Raw genomic sequence first — 17,239 nt, 5'->3', positions numbered from 1 at the left:
AACATCAATCAGAAATACAACACGTCTTTAAATTATAAGTTCTTACACCTCGCACCAGGGTGCATGATCATAGCTTTTTAGTAGTATCATCTATGGGAGAATGTCCAAACTTCTTGATGAATGGCAAACAAAACAAGGAGAAATTCACTCAGTTTAGGAAACTGCACAATAACAAAATTACATAATATTTCGGTGGTGACATCTTCTGATTAAAGTTCAAATTTGTTGTGTTATTAGTTCCACTTTTGATTGATAGAGGAATTCATTTAGGCGCTGATTTAGAATGCGCGGCGTTGAGGTGTACCTCCCGGTAAAATAATAATAATAATAATAATAATAATAATAATAATAATAATAATAATAATTGTACCGGGAGGTACACCTCTACGCCGCACATTTAAATCTTGCGCCAATTAAAACTCCTCCACAGGAGAAACACAGAACTTGGAACTAAATCTACTTAAACTTTTCCTCAGAAGATGTCACCTCCTTAATTTTGTGATTGTGAAGTGTCCAGTACTGTATAAAATTCTACGCGTTTTGTTTACCATTTATCAGGAAATTTGGACATTCTCTCAGAGAGGTCACTACAAAAACCTATGATCATGCACCCTGGTGCGAAGTGAAGGAACTTTTTGAAGAAATTTTGTATTCATAAGTTTTTCCTTTACTAAATTTTGTTCATTCATTTTTGGGTTGGCAATATTTATCCTTTCTTTCCGCCTGTTTTGAATTTAACCAATCAACAATTTGTGTAATTAATTTCCAACCAATCACGTATTTCTTCTTCGATTTTGAGTGTAAATTTTGTATCCTCCAATAAAATTCTGTGGGTGTGTCTTGATTATTCATGAAAGGTCTCGAATTTTCCCCGAGGGTTTATAAACTGCGGATTTTCACGGCTCTTGGCCACTTGATCAACATCTAACTAAGTGTGTGTATGTGAATCAAGAGGCGGGAAGTGCCTCTTTCATCAGGCAGCAGTTCTTCACCAAGGTAATGGCCGTTTAACATCTTTATTTCTTGCTAGCTCAGCAGTTTAACCCGCGGGAAAGGTCCGAAACTTTTACCATGTAACCTACTTTTCTAAAAATGTAATTTTCTGCCGGTTTATATAAAAACTTCATAAAATCTGCAACTGTAATTCGGGGATAGAGAGTGATTTACCCTCTCGAGCTCCCCTTCATATTGGTTTGAGGTGACTACGTTTTGTAACTGGTTTTCTTCCTTTCTGTAATGTCTTAAATTATTCTTATACGAGTCACCTCCATAGTTTGGGAATAGCCCCTGTTTCATCGGCCTAGTGCCTTTTAGGTTTCAAGAATGCATATTTAGGAGTGCAAGTACACGCCTCCATTTAACTTGATGCTCCGGGCCATTTACTTAATCTGTTCTTTTTTGATGCTCCGGGCCATTTACTTAATCTGTTCTTTTTCTGCTAAGGCCCAGTAGGTTGGGTACGAAATACGCCCGTTTCATTTGTGTAAGTTGTGCCTTGATGGCAAGTAATTGTAAAGTCTGATATTGCCTTGAGTAGGCTTGTGAACTGTGAACTGAGAGCACGTTCTCTCATGCTAATAGCTCACTCATTTGACGGTACGGTTCTCGGATAGGTCTGCGAGGCAACCTGCACGTCTGCTCAAGTCACACTGATCCATTATCTTCGATTTATAGCGACAACGAGAGCCGCAGGCACATTTTACCAATCGGTGCTCGTGCACCGAGTGAACCTTGAACACAGAGGGCCGACATGGTTGAAATGCTAAGCATGTCCTGTGAATACGAACTTCTTATCTCTAGTTTTTCAAGGTGTTGTGGTTGATATTAACATGAGTGTATCTGTGGAACAAGAAGTCAACAACAACCTGGATTCATGAAGTCAAGAAAGATTTGGAAAGAAACAACATAAGGGAAGAAGAAGCAGCAGAGCGAGAGAGAGATTTTTAGAAAGAGAGTTAAAAATGGAAGGATTTCAAGGTCGCGAGGGAAGGAAAACAGGCTCAGGATGGTCCGAGGAGAGGAAAAGTAGGCACAGTGAGCAGATGGAGAAAGAAATTGTGACGTGGTCCCTAGGAGACCCTAACGGAGAAATAATAAGAATAATGTGCCGTGCGGCATTCTGGAGACTGTGGGCAGGCCTGAAGGCGCTTTCCCATTTCATCGCCTAAATAAGACCTGTCTGTGCCAGTGCGAAGTGCACCCAGCCGGTAGTACCGAACCCAAACAACTGGTGAAAGGAAAAGCTCCACCACTTACCACAGCGATGCCCTGGGAAACATCTATCGTATATCAAGTTGGAATCCCACCTGGAAGCAGAAAAAAACATATGCATTACATTAGTCCACCGACAATCGAGATTACATTCAATAGAGATTCACAGCTACATGAAAATTAAGAATAACAGAGGAAACACAAACACCTTCGTGTTGGCCCACTTGTCTGCTGCTGTAAAGAGGCAACAGAAACAATAAAGATTTCTAAGAAATAAAATTTCTCCCCTGCTCTTGTCTGGAAAATGTTATAAAGATATGACATCCCTCACACAGCTGAAGATAAGGAGAGATGCTGTCCAAACCCAGACCACACATGTCTCAACCGCTGATAGGCTGAAATACAGAGCGTTTCTCAACACATAAAACTTCACAAGTAATGGTGGGGGAGAAATGAAACCATGATACTTTCTAAAAGCTAAAGGGCTATCTAGAGAGCATGATCCGAAAACTTCGACAGAATGGAATGTTAAAGGAAGAGAATGAAGCTCATTCGAAAACGAATTCTGAGACTGGGAAAGTGAAGCTTAGAAAAGATATCGAAGCAAGCTCACAGATTTAAAAACTGTGATCATAAGTCATGGATTCTAACTTTTTAAATAATAATGTCATTGGTTTCACTTCCCACTATTTACCTTTACGGTTTTCAGAGAAGAAGAGGTGCTAGATTTTATCCTGCAGGAGTTCTTTCGTGTGCGAATAAATACGAGGGGGCGTATTAGACCACCTTCAAATACTACCAAATTTAAGAAACGAGATTTCCACTTCCAGAAATGGTATATGGTCTTGAGGTCCTCTCAGCCTATATAAAAAATGAGTACCAGGTTAATTCCTAGGGACCGGGCGAGTTAGCCGTGCGGTTAGGGTCGCGCAGCTGTGAACTTGCATCCGGGAGATAGCGGGTTCGAACCCCACTGTCGGCAGCCCTGAACATGGTTTTCCATGGTTTCCCATTTTCACAGCAAGCAAACGGTGGAGCTGTACCTTGATTAAGGCCATGGCCCCTTCCCTTCCAATCCTAGCCCTTTCCTATCCCATCGTCGCCATAAGACATATCTCTGTCGGTGCGATGTTAAGCAAATAGCAATATATATATCCTAGGGACAAAGGCGGCCGAACTCTACCCCATCAAATGCCGGGGTTACGGACCCCTCCAAGGGCCTTCATGACTTTTGCTTTGCTTTCAAATACCCGAGACTGATTTGGGCTCGAATCCCCCAGATTAAGCTCAGGAGGCGTGAGATCTACTCAACTACTCTGTCCAGCACCTACCTTTTTCACCCAAAAAACATGAGCATTTCCATTTGAAAAATCCTGTATGCCTTTTTCAGGACTGAACGAAGAATGTGTTGTCACGCTTCCAGAGTGGAAGAGAAGGATAACAACAACAGCCGCGAATCCCTTACTGAAATGTACCTCACTCAGTTCCAACACAGACAATGGGAAGGCTTCGGCCACAGTGCAGGCGGCGAGCGGAGCGTTGCCGCTGTCGAAAAGTTGAAGAGTGGGGAGGAGAGAGCGCCTGTGTGGACATCTAGCGAGAGTCAGTAAGCGGTGCGGTGTCTCCCCTCCACGAGGTGATTAAATAAAGACAGTTTCAAAGGTTTCTCGTTTGTCTCTGCTTTTAGAATTTTTTAAATCTAAACTGAAGAATTCGACGCAGGACTAGGAGAGAATTTCGTAATCATCCAGTAGGTAAATAAATAACGTGAAATGCGTGGGGAATTTTATCATTTATATGGAGAACTGAATTGATTTCCTGCTAAGATTTTTCAAATATATAACTTCTATGTCCATTCAAACTTTTGACTTCTGTGTAAAACTTAAAGCGCGATTGCAGAAACAAGTCACCAAATTCCAGAGACCCATAAAAGTCAGATGTAATAACGAACACAAGTTTTCATATCGGCAATATATTACAAAGGATAATAATATTAATTAAACAATAACAATAGGACGTAAAATAATAATAATAATAATAATAATAATAATAACAATAATAATAATAATAATAATAATAATAATAATATGATGCATTAAAGACAATATTGTTTATGTCCATAACCGTGATTAATTTTTAACTGAATTTATCTGGTACATTTAAGATCGTTCCAATCTCTTTCCAGGCTTCCCTTGTCGCTGTTAGGTTTTCGAAGTTGTTCCCTCTGTCGTTCCGTAGGAAAGTTCAGGTTTGAACTTCAGAAATTAACACTTTCATCTCCTCTCCTGTTAACTCACGAACAGTCATTGCGAGCGGCGCAGCTGATATCTCAAACAGGAGTGAGCGGCTGGCGGCAGGCAGCGTTGTCCTTGAGCCAACTTCCCCTCCAAAATGACGCGCCGCTGACACTATGGCCACATGCATTTGCTAACGCAGGTTTGAGTCTCATCTTTGCCGCCACACAACGCAACGCTCCGCTCGCCGCCTGCACTGTGGCCGAAGCCTAAGTGTTTCGTGAATATATTTGTACATTTTGGGGGTCGGAACATTTCACGTCATCAGTCTAAGAATCTGAAGAACGTGTTTTATGAGTTATAACAGTGTCCGTTAGAATACGTATAATTCAAAGTAGATATTTTTAGCTAATGATTGAAAAAATAGAAATTTTCTCAATTGGTTTTACTTCACACCGACACAGATACGTATTATGGCGATGATGGGATAGGAAAGGGTAAGCAGTTGGGAGTAAGAGACTGTGGCCATAATTAAGGTACAGCTCCAGAATTTGCCTGGGATGAAAATAAGAAGCAACGGAAAACTATCTTCAGGGCTGCCGACAATGAGATTCGAACCCTTTATCTCCCGAATAAAAAAAGAAAGGTGTATCTTTAATTTATTGTAGAATGATAATATCGGACTCTGAAAAACATAGTAGGAAGCAGACCTGATATAAAAATAACATTAGTAAGGCACCTCGGAATAGTCACTTCACAAAATGCACAACACTTTTGCATGACTATTCCGAGTACAGCACGTCGAAGTGAGCTAGACAGACATCTCAAACATTGTTAAAATGTCTTAAATTTGTCGGAATCGAGATGAACAAGAAGAGGATGCCAGCACAAAGCAGAGGATGCAGTACTGATTTCACCGGAAGAAACTGAGAGGAGGCGAGAGCAGCTTTAGCGAGTTGTTGCTTTACGTCGCACCCACACAGATAGGTCTTATGGTGACCATCCGTGGCCTTAATTAAGGTACATTTGCCTGGTGTGAAAATGGCAAACCACGGAATACCACCTTCAGAGCTGCCGACAGTGGGGTTCGAACCCCTGTGCAAGCTGATAGCTATGTGAGCGGCCACTTGTTCGGTGCTTCAAGCCTTGCACGAGAAATTTTGAATTGAAAAGTCACATTCCTGGTTGTGAAACCACAGGTCCCGTGACGAACTTCCTTACAATTTGAATTGGGATATAACAAGCTCAAGGTTCAAGTGTCTACTCTTACGAATGTGCCTCATCAACACTAACAATGCCAGCCATCTGTCTCTGTCGGCGCCGTATTCAATATCCGGCCATTTAGTGGGACAGGCAATGCGTCACCGCTAAGTTCGACGCTGGTCTCCACCGGAATCTTGCTATTAACATCACAACTATTGCAGTCAATTTACTTTAATAAAACACGTATCAATGGATATCAGAAATATCTATGTACTGTGCACACAAAAAAATAATAGTTTGTTCGCGAATTGCGAATGTTTCGGGTTGTGCAATTGTCTTTTTTTACGTCGTTTGAAAATAACCTCACGAAGTGCCGCTACTGTTAGTAATAATTCTGTGGCGGGATGTTGGTGAGGGTGTAGGTTACTCAGGGCACGATTCTAAGCAGTATATCGATTCATTCAATGTCCGAGGGAATTGATGCACAGGAGCTGCGAGTTCACGACACACGATTCAGTTGACTCGCAGCAGGCAGTGCTGAGCAGCGCACTCACGGATCAGTGAGACACAACACACACACACACGGTTCATTATCGGTACACTGGACATTGGCGGGGAGCTAAACTTCCGCTGCAGTGAGACAAACAGAGCCATAGCACACTGAAAAAATCGTACGCTATAATGGACTCCCCGCTCTCAGCTCATTTAAAACTAATACCCACTTGCATTCACTGCCCTCTTCTTACAGGTAGGTTTAAATAAGAGATGGATTTATTTGCAGTGTTAAAAAGAATCAAAACGTAGTTCCAAAGTACCTAGCTAGTAAATAGGCAGGCTGTTAGGTTATTCTACTTATTAGTTTAATGAACCAGCATTATAATTTAGTTGACACTCGACAATTATTCAGCTCAACTCTCTAGCCTACCCTATAACTATGAGTCAATAGGGTAGGCTCCACTCGAAATTGTCTGTTTCACATTGGGAAGAACCGCTCAGTTCGTATGTCGTATCATTGCTCAAGACTTCAATAATGGAATCACGAAATCACCGGTGAACGTGGGCAGTGAGAAGTGAGCCGACTGCCAGAGGGCTACTGTACATCTCGGGTACCCTATACGCCATATGACTATTTAAAAAATCCTTTGCTGATGGAAACATATATTTTCAAAGATGACCGAACGAGTTAGCCATGCCGTTAGGGTCGCATTGCAATGAGTTTGCATTCTAGAGATGGTAGGTTCGAATCCCACCGTCGGCAATCGTTAATATGTTTTCCGCGGTTTCCCATTTCCACAACAGGCAAATGCTTGTGTTGTATCTCAATTAAAGCCACGGCCGCTTCATTTCCACTCCGTTCCACTCTGCGACGGCCATATTTTGTCAGAGCAAAATCATCTACATACAGCGACGGTATGACTGTTGAACCAGCAGCAGCGACAATACCATTGATGGTAATCGCGAACAGACTGACACTGGGAACCGATCCCAGACTCCATTTTCTTGAACGTTCCCTTCCTACTCGAAGACGGAAGGGACAAAAATAGCAGGCAAGTTACTTCGAAATTTGCTGGCTATTTTCGGAGAAACGCGTCCTAGATAGAATTCTCCAGGCTTATCAAGTGGTCAGCGTTGGAGAGCGCAGCTCGAAAACCACACTGGTACTAGAAAAAAAGACACTTTCCTCGAAATACCACACAAGTCGTCGATTCTCAATCCTATCAAATAGTTTACACAGACATTTAGTAAGACAAGTAGGTTTCTTTAGTTCAGTTTACTCCACACTTGAGATAGCGGTGTATGTGACGTTATGGACGACACATGTCTTTTCCACGCAGCGTTTTTCTCTGTCGAATAAGAACTCGCACCTTAGTGCGAAGTTTTTTAAATGTTACCAAATAGGCCACAGTAAACTGCCTACGAAAGATTTTATGAGCTTGACGTCGTTCTTTCATAGCGGCTGCAATTGTTTTCCCCCAAGGAAAGAGTTTTTGCCGAGCAGTCCCTGAAAACGATGGACAGGACTCCTCAGCAGCAGCAGCAGCAGCAACGTCTACGCTCCGGCTAATCGTTAAAGACAGCTCGTGATGTGAACTTTGATCAATCACCACGTTTAAGAATCCATCGAGGAGGAACCTCGATCGATTTCGGTTCCAACAAAGTGAGACTAGTAGGAGAATGGCCACTGTCACTGGCATCCGACCCAACCAGGGGAACGAGCGAACGGCTGCACAGAAGAAAATATCGTATGCTACACTGAAATGTGTTGGTTCCTCTGTACTGAAAATTGATAAATCCAACTCCCTTCTTCTAGGGCAACGCATTTCAGAGCCCCATAATGGGTGATGGGCGTTAATAATTACGAGTAAGAGGAAAGGAGGTGGGAGCTGATCTACAAATCAATTACATCATTCATTTTAAGAGGCTGAACTGATGGGAAATAGAGATTACAAACCATAGTTATGAAAGGCACGCTACTTTCGTTGACCTCTTGAGAGAAAGCGACTTAGATGTCCTCCTAGCCTGCTATGCTGACTTGAGTTTTCTAGCAGGCACAGGCTTATTTGTGATCGAAATTTGGGCAGTGCCCACATTCGACCGGCGTTGTTCAAAGGAGCACCTGCCGCCTTGAGAGCGGCGATCTTCACAGGTGTTGATAAAAGCGACGACGAACCTGGCTGACTCTGTCCTATCATGCTGAATGTCTAGTATGTTCGCCGGTGCATTCATAGAATTAAGATTACGGCGCGCTTTCTGGTGGGAGTGTCTTGATCTTTTGGATCTTCTTCTCACTGAGATATACCGGACATTTCCTATCTCGAAGACACTTCTTGAGGTGTGCACTCTTCCATGCCATGAGCTTGTCTTCCATATGTACCACACACAGGCGGATTCGAAGAGCGAGATACCATGTGCCCAAAGCTTTGATATTGATAGCACCGCATGGGATGCCTGATACTTTACACGGCAATGGTATGATGTTACCTTGATATTTTCTGGTAACAGTGACAACTTGAAAGTGACTATGAAGACACCGGTCTTCACTGCTGACTCTGCGCGTAATGCGCCGGACGTGTGTCACGCCACGGTGCTTCATGTCTTTAATCAACTCATCGTCAGCTTTGGAGATGAGTTTGCAGTGAAAAATTACTCCGCGAACCAGGTTCACGGATTTGTGCTCTTTCAATTTGACAGAGATTTCAATGAAGTGGTCGCAGTTGAGCAACCAATCTGCTTGTAGTGCAGTGCGCGTCCTGAGGAACAAACTACTATTGCACATTTTCTTCAGATCCTCAAGTTCGCCGAATACACCTGCAATGTGACGACAAAAAAGAACTGATTTAACCAGCTTGAAATTTAGCTCACTAGTTGAACCCAGAGAAACTGGAACTCATACTTCCATGCTGCGCTTGTTCATGTCCGAATGCATCATTTGCGAATGCCACCTACTCCGATCATGGGCCTCTGTAGCCGGAACTAGCAAACAGTCGTAGCAGGTATTGCCCGGGGGCCGGGATGACGGAGCCAATGAGCACCAGGACTCCCTTCCTCAAATCACCCGCAATAGTATGTACCCGATAGCGTCTATAGAGTGATAAATATAGTATAAAATAGTAAATAATAATATGTTCTTGTGGTATTGGACTGTGCGGGGACCTGCGTTGTCAAGGGGATGGCGCTCCCATCCGACGGGTTGCGAATACCGTCTGGGCTTTCGTGTGTAATCCTACACGTAAGATACCCTTCCCCAAGCAGCACGTAAATCAAATTTTGATTTTTTGATTCGATATACAACTAATCCTGAAAAAAAAGACAAAAAAGGGGACTGATGGCCGCTTGCCTTTTTTTTATTCCCCTCTTACGAAAAGCAGGGATTACCTGTGGAATAATTCAGCCCCTCGCATCCACAGGGGCGTACAATTCATGTACCAAATCCAAAATCCATCCGCGCCTAGGTCGCCCCCTTTTAGTCATCTCTTAGGACAGGCAGGGTGTATTCTTTGTCTACGTCCCCCATCTGCGGGGGTTTGTTTCTTTCAATTCTATTAGACCTACTATATGATACGTACTTGTAATTCCATACGCAGGGATTAAGTTTTTTCCGTTAATAACTAACGAGTGTCAATAAGCCGTCTTGTGTTTTCTACGATATTTCAAGGAGCGTACACACGTGCAGTCGGCAGCTGACAACTTGGAAAGCATCAGATTCTCGGTGAGTAGTGTTGAACACGCGTACGTTAGCAATGTTTGAAAGTGAGATGGGACTGCACATACAGTCCATTTCGATTGCTTAACGCCGTCCCTGTACTCCTAGCCGAGGGAACATAGTTGCCGTGGCCTTTATTAATATACAGTCTCAACATTCGACCGGTGCGAAAATGGGAGACCACGAAAAACTAGCTTTAGGACTGCCGACAGTCTAATTCTAGCCCTCCATCTCCCGAATACAAGCTTATAACTGTAGCAATTCGCCCACTGTGTATCTCCACACTACGTCTTATGGGCCGTAAAGTATCACCGGGTAGATGCAAGTTTTCTTTATTTCACCATGTGCAAAAACTACATCCGCCCTAGTTGGGAAAACGATCTAGTCTCAAATAACTCCATGTCTATCTTTCTATGGTCAATCAAGCAACTATACGCCAAGGCACACTATCCTGTTGCCTACAGCTCAAACGAGTGACATTTTTGCTCTGCATGGAATGTCACTATAGCGATTACGTGATCATGAAGCAGGTGTTTATGGACTGGGTAATAAACAAGTCAGTCATGACACTTGCTACTGTTGACATCAACATTGTGTGAAAGACTAATAAAGTTTGTCATGGACAATAGAACACAAATGTCCGCAACTTACACGGCAGCTATGATTTTCCAGATAAAGACGTGTAATCGCGCGACCAAAGGAAACATCTGTCTAGCTCTGCATGCCTAGGTTGAAATATATTTAGCATTTCTTCTTTCTATGAATTGGCTAGTACTGGGAAGATAGCTACAGCCTCGACATTCGTCCGGCACGAAAATGGGAAACCAAGAAACCTCACGGCGAACTCATCCTGCTGTGTCACACACGTCCGCATGCTTTTGCTAACGCCAGTTCTACAACTCAGTGTCAACACATGAAACAGTTGAAAAGTAACATTTCTTTTTTGAATTAACCAAAAAAGTAAAACAACGCATATTTCTTTTTATAAATTAACCTTCACATCATAGTGATTCGACTCACCCACTTGTCCTTCATTCTTTATTTTTATGTAAGTGCTACTAACTGTAGTACAATTACGAAAAAAAACACTATAATATTACAAAAATGACATGAACATTACTTTTAAAACTTAGCAGTCAATCGATTGAATTGTCATTTACTTGGGCAAAGCTTGTAAAGAAGGCATAGGCTACGTGAAGCTCACCTCTACAGCTTGTCACTAGTTGCTCTTTTCTCATTATCGTATTTTGTAAAATTTTACCCCCAAGTCTTCTTCAAGCTTTTCAATATTTAACTTGAGTTTTCTAATCCACTTCTTCGGAAGAGAGCCAGAGATTAGTTACTTAGATGTTATATTACTTTCGTACTGGGAATAGAGAGTATATCAGGACATAAGTTTGAGGTTTTAAAACAGAGCCAGTACTAATAGTGAAGTGAGTAGGCCTACAACAACATATTTCAGAAAATTGTATTTTCATTTTTAATACTGGTTTTCTTCTGCTAACTGTTGAAAATTAAATCAGTACCTTGCACTGCAAGGACCCGATGTAACACGACTTTCCCTGGCACGAAAGATTTATTCTCACAGCGTCTATTTAATTTGTTTTAATTTAATGGACTCAGCTGATCACTGGTCTGCGCTCTTCCCGTTTCTTACTGAAAAGTAACTAACGGTAAATTCATGCAAATAAAGTAACAATGAACTGTCAAGGCCTATAGAAGTGAGCTTCTGTGGCTCTCACTTCATGTGAGATGACAAAGCGGAGACGGGGCAGGTACTCCAGTTTTCCCCTGTCATCTTTTATTCCAGCAACACTCTGGAATACCATTTCATCTGTCATTCATTAATGATTGCCCCAGAGGAGTGCGACAGGCTTCGGCAGCCGTCACAATTCCTATCCTCGGCGCTAGATCGGGGCTCCATTCATTCCATTCCTGACCCGGTCGAATGACTGGAAACGGGCTGCGGATGTTTATAGGCCTATACAGGGGCTTAGCGAACCATTACGTTTTTCTGGTGTGGGGCAACGTCAGCCACGAACTTAACAAGGGAGATACAAGCGTACCTGAGGGAGGCTCAGGGATCAATGCGAAGGGTTAGCTGGAAAACCTGCCTGTTGTAGACGGACGAATATATGGTGTCGTCTCATTTGCGATCACTCTTATCAGTGACAATACAAACAGTGAGGTAGCTGTGAATTCCCTACTGAAGGACTGGTACAGGAAGAAAGTAACTGGCGAAACTACGACTCTATGCTGTGTGTGTGCGACGTAGCTGCAGGGACAGTATAGACTACCCGCCTGACGCCACGTGTAGCCTGCACGGCCTGGTATGTTCTGGATATGAACGTCACGCCTTCGCGAACATTCGATTGAAAAAAGAATAAAGTTCTATAATAATAATCACCGCGACTTGAGCGATACGTCATTCTGAAGAGGATAACATAAACGTCTCAAATTATGAATCTCAAGAAAATCCGTCGAGGGATTCGCGAGATAATTAGCCTCAAAGAGATCACGTTATATGATGACGTAGGAGCCCCGAACTGAATATAAGGAGAGCTCACTTTACCCACATCAGACAGTCGTATTCGGGAGGCGAGCCTGACTCCCCACACTACAGTGTTGTTGTTCGTCGGAGTGCTGACCGAGGCTATCTCGAATATTCAAAGTCTTTATGTGGGACTTAAACTCTGTCAAGTCGAACTTAAAAATTGTGCGCGTGTGAACTCTAATGTATGACAAAGTCTTTATAATGGACATTGAGTCTATCAATCAAGTTGAACTTATAATGCGTGCGCGTATTGGAACTCTGATTATGACAAATCGAGTATTGGACTTAGGTGACAACAGTTGTGCTTATATTCTGTGCGCTCGTAGAACCTTATCGATATAACTTACTTTCGTTCTTGTAGAACTGACTTTATTACCAAGTTGTCTGTGTGAAACTTAGCCTCTGAACAAACATGTCACTAATTTCAGTGTGACACTATTACGTTATACTATTAACTGTGACATTTTTACTTTAAATCTCAGTCAACATAATTTCATGAATAGACCCGAGTATTTATGAAAGTGTTCGAACTTTCCCATGAATGTTAATGCAAGTGATTACCATGATAAAAAGTATAATTGTGTGCTACGACACAAGTGATTCATTCTGAATTCAAACTGTGTTCTTTATCCAATTCAAACAAAATTGTGTATTATTTCTTCTGAACAGAGTGTAAATTATTTGTGTGTGACTGACTGCAGTGTCTTTGATAAACTCTCGAACACTCACCTATTTTATTTAATGTCAAGTGCGCCTAACAACGAACTGTGCCTTTTATTTCAACCTTATTTCTTCGTCAAAGTGTTTAGTATTATTTCATGGCTGACAGCAGTGTCTTTGATAAACTCTAGAGCAGTCATACATTTCTTTTAACGCCAAGTGCTACTTCATTTAGCGGAAAATCACCACGAACTGTGCCAAGTGCGTGAACAGTTTTCAGTTTCATTATTTCTATTCATGAACTGTGCTTTATTTTCTTCCCATCTCGATGCTATTCGCGCCTTCATCTTTAGTGAACTAATAAATTCTATCTACAAGATTAAGAGTGAATTTGACGGCATATCGCAACCATATTAAATGAAACAGTGCTGTTAAACCAAAGTGTCGGGGGACTGTGTAATTCTGGACACTCGTATGTTACGTGACGAGTGATTACCCCACAACATCGTCGTAGATCGTCCAGAACGTCGAAAGTTCGAGACTCAAACCCACATCAAACCAACCTGGGCGTTCCGGCCCTATATCAACGTAATATTGGCAACTTCCAGAACGTGTTCCAGCCCGTTCAGCGTGAACTGGGAGCACGGGTCATCAAAGGGCGATGCTGAAGACAGTGATGTGCACTTTGAAATGCATTTTCTGAATAAAAAACTCTTATTCAATCTATTTAAAAAAATTCTTGTAGATAGGACCCTGCCTCCTGTACCAAGCCCTAGCTATAAATTACCTGAAATTGCCCTGAGAAATACTTCATGCCAACTTAAAATTAATGCATAAAGTCGGGCTGTTTTACTAGTACAATATGCACCTCCGGAAGTGGAAATCTCATTTCTTAAATTTTACGACTTCCTGACGGGGATTCCAACCCACGTCCTTCCGGGCGAATCGAATACGCCTTTACCGCCTCGTCCAGGCAGCCCCTTTCTTATACATTAGCGGAAAATATTAAATTACTGCTTACATAATGCTCGAACTGTTCATATATTCATACTGACACGTCAAGTAAACAGCTACTCAAAATATAACTAGCCACTTTCCTCTGTCAGTGTGTATGTGTACCTCTCAGTCTCGTTTCTGATACCGGGTCGGGATGAGATTAGTTTAATTTATACGGTATGTTTCTATGGCCTAATGCCCTTTCTGGCACCAACCTCAGTTGAGGAGCAAATGAAGATGGAATGTGTTGTGGTGAATGAAATTGGGTAAGGGGGTGGGAGGACTGAGCTCAGCCTATGGATAGGAACTGTACCGGCATTTGCCTGGAAGTGATAATATTAAACCACAGAAAACAAATCTGAGAACAGCCGAGGGTGGAGTTCGAACCCACGCACTTCCCGAATGCAAGCTCGGCTCCATAGTCGTAGCGCGTTAAAAAACGCGGCCACTCAGCTTACTTTCACCTATACAAATAAAATTATAATTTTTGTCTCTACGCTTGGATCAGATGTACAAGATTCCAGAACTTAATGTTAAGAAAATGTTTGATTAAAATAAGTTGAAGAAATTATAATTCTATAATGATAGCACCAAAAGATTATATTGCATTCGGGAAATACCGGGTTCGAATCCCATTGTCGGTACCCCTAAAGATGGTTTTCCACGGTTTCCTATTTTCACGACAAGCAAATGCTGGGGCTGTACCTTAAGGCCACGGCCACTTCCTTCCCACTCCAAGCCCTTTCCTATCCCATTGTCGCCATAAGACCTATCTGTGTCGGTGTGACGTAAAGACTTTTCCGTAAATTTTTGTGAGAGTATCCATTATAAAAAGCACAAGGCTTGTCTTTCTTCATCTCAATGACCTGCATGTCGTAAGTAAGCACGCAGAAGCTACATCAACGATGATGTCTACAGCTGGAAATTACCTTTAAAAAAAACGTTCAAGAGAGAGGGGACGAGTTGGGAGAATCCTTATCACACGATTGTGTGGAGTACGCCCTAATTAGCAGTCCCCTTGCTGCATGGACGTTGGAAAACCCTGACAGGCTGCTGATAATTTTACAGTGATCGCAAATTGGACACGAACTGGTCTTTCTTCACATTTTTATTTTCCCGTGTAATGAGAGTGATCGCAAATGGGACAAATTTTGCTGCGATCGCAAATGGGACTGATCGCAAATGGGACACAGCCGAATATATCAACGCAATTTTGACTGTGTTGATTTTCCGTGTACCAGGGACAGTGTTGGAAAGAACCTGTTGTGCCAATACCACAACTTTTGGATTTCCTACGGACAGATCATTAACGCGAAAACAGGTTAGGAGTACTCGCCGTGGGAACTGCATAGCGCTTGATAATATTTCTATCAGGTTTATTACCAGAGAAGGCGAAAGTGACGAGGAAATACTTTGTAAGCCTATTTCATTCTATTGATAAAAGAAGGGTCTGAAGTGCCCATTATGTCGCTGTGTTGCAATGTTTTCATACTTTTCCTGGTGCTGATTAAAGCCAATTATTTATATGAATTTATCCAGTAACAGAATGGAAAGCAGTTCAGGAATTCAGTTAAGTAAGAAAAAATGTGTGCATCCTTGATGATGAGTGTCTGTGTGAGGTAAAACGTGGGCTAAGTTGGAAGCTTTTTGTTTGATCTCTTTTACACAGTTATGATTTACTGATAAATGTTATAAAAGTTTGTGATTTTCAATTTTGGTGCTTTTAGGGTTAGGTACGTAGATCGAACATGTGATTGTGTTTTAATACATATCAGACGATACAACACTATCATTGTAGTTTCTAAATTTGAAAACGCGATTTAGGTTGAATATAACCGTTCTTCATTAGGGAAATTACGATCGTCATCGCCGTTAATTATTTTGTATAGACTATTTTATCAATAATGACAAAAGTGAGAAACCTTTCCCGAAGGTATTTGCTAACAACTTCCAGACCACAAATGTGAAGGGAGGTTGTGAACTCACAATAGTAAAGCCTGCAAACGATATTGTTCAGAAAGTAACGTAGCAGCTCAGGTATATTATTGCCATCATAGTTATGTGGTTTCCCTGAAAGTGGGGCTGATATTCTTCAAAATACATCTTTACGTCCACATTTGAAGTTCATTGTAACTGATAATGGTATTTCAACGTACTGCTATTAGTGTTTTGTATTCTATTAATTTAAGTCACTATTTACTGATAAATTATGAATTATGGACGAAGGGCGAACATATATTTATGATTTCAGTATTTATTTTAGACGGTACAGTAATATCATTTCGCGGTTTTTAACTTCGGAAATGCGGTTTATGTTACACATAATAATTTTTTCGGATATTTTGAACATTATCAGCGTTAATTATTTTATACTAGCAAATGTACCCGTGCTTCGCTACGGTATTCTACATTGTATACGGATTCCTCCGTAAGTTAGTGTAAAGGCAGTGAGTAAGATTAAATTAAATTGCATGCCTCTTAGCGCTATCCTAGAAACAAAATAGGAAGGTCAGAATACGTTGTTTCTGATGTAGGTAGGCATTGAGGAAGTTTTGAAGATAATGGAAGGCCACATTTCCTACTGCCAATCACAATCGAGTTCGAAACATTTGATTACAATCGAGAAATGAAGTGCTATCTAAGGTATCAACAATCGAGACAGGACAATAAGTCATAGGACCAAAATGGTTAGTCTCTCCAAATACAACGGGGATTGCGCTATCTGTTTTGTAATAAGACTTACCGTTGAGCCACCAATTATCCCGAAACGAATGTATGCACTGTCATTAAAATCTCATCCATATTTCGATATTTCCCGGGGCCGAAAATTATATATATTTGTATAGATTGGAATTTTTCCTCAAAGAAAAGAGTTTCCAGGTTTCAGGATTAGCACTCGCATACATACGGAGTAATTAAGGAAGAAAGTAATGCAGTTAAGAAAGTTGAAATTAATAGAAAATAGGATGATATCTGAGGACAGCCGGATAGGACAAATATGTAAATACCAAGTGAATGTATTGGAAAATAAAATGTCCCTCAATAAATTATGAAAGTATGAGTTACTGATATAAGAACGCTGTAACAGAGGAGAAATTCACGCGCAGGGATTCTTAGGTAAACAGATAAGAAGATGACTTAAGGTGTTATTACCTAAGCTATTCGAGGACGGTTATA

This window comes from Anabrus simplex, chromosome 4, assembly GCF_040414725.1.
Source record: "Anabrus simplex isolate iqAnaSimp1 chromosome 4, ASM4041472v1, whole genome shotgun sequence".
Taxonomy (NCBI): domain Eukaryota; kingdom Metazoa; phylum Arthropoda; class Insecta; order Orthoptera; family Tettigoniidae; genus Anabrus; species Anabrus simplex.
Note: the sequence above shows the minus strand (reverse complement) of the source record.